Here is a 1,111-nt window from a genome sequence, read left to right as displayed (position 1 = left end):
GTGAGAGAGAGAGAGAGAGAGAGAGAGAGAGAGAGAGAGAGAGAGAGAGAGGACTGTATTATTGCTTAGAATCAGAGGAGGGGTTATGGATTGATACAAATAGTCACCCCCGCCAAGCCAACCCCAGCGCAGGCTGAATTAATGTGTTGCTATTTTTGGGAGCCCCGTGTTTCCAGGGGAGACCTAATGACGCAATGACGTCAATGCGGGTCAATCGCAGACTGGAGGAATTGAGTGGCTTCCATTTGGGGCTTTTGCAGTATTTCCTACAGAAAGGATGGAAACGAGTAGAAAATGGAAGTATATTTCCTCCAAAAATGCATCGAAAATAGAGGTGAATCAAAATACAGAAGTGAAAATGATCACAGTGGCATCACGTCGCCCCAACCCTTCGAGCATCAGCGATAGTAAGGGAGGTGTGTATATATGGATGCTTTTTTTTCCTCCTCATCCACAGTGCATCTGTGGGATGGTACCTGCCAGTGACTAGCGTTGAGGAATAACATTTCTGAGAACATTTCTGTGTGTTTGATGTGCACATTGCCGGCTGTTTGTTTTTCGTATGATCCTTGTATGTATGTGTACGTATTGTGTTGTTTTTCCCTGCGTAACGCTATGTGCTTTCTCTCGCTCTGCCATAATTGCAGCTACATGTAAATTATACTGTGTTGTATTAGCATTTTCCTGTTACGTTTTTTGTTTTTAATGTTCTCCCAAGGGCTTTAGCTACACAATCCCGACCTATTCCAAGCGCTCGCATCTAGACGCACTGAGGTAACGAGCACCTTCTCCATCTCATTAAATAACACAGTTATTTGTCTTTTTGCTCTTGGCTTTCATTTGATTTTGTTCGTGTACCGCATCTATATCGAAATTGTTGGTCGCGATTTGCATGGCGGTAAAATGAATATCAGCTATTGTGGCTCAAGATTGTGCGCGTCATGGTTGCTTGCAGCTCGGCGACCTGCCGAAGCGCGCGCAGCCAAACGTTGGTGATGAGTGGTGATTTCGTCTTTTCCAAAACTTTGAGTTCGCCTGTGGATCATCATTTGTAGTGAAAGTTTAAAGCATGCATAGTGTAGGTTCGCTCTCTCTCTCTCTCTCTCTCTCT

This window comes from Haplochromis burtoni, unplaced genomic scaffold (genome assembly GCF_018398535.1).
Source record: "Haplochromis burtoni strain Fernald_Lab_line unplaced genomic scaffold, NCSU_Asbu1 Contig_264, whole genome shotgun sequence".
Taxonomy (NCBI): Eukaryota; Metazoa; Chordata; class Actinopteri; order Cichliformes; family Cichlidae; genus Haplochromis; species Haplochromis burtoni.
Note: the sequence above shows the minus strand (reverse complement) of the source record.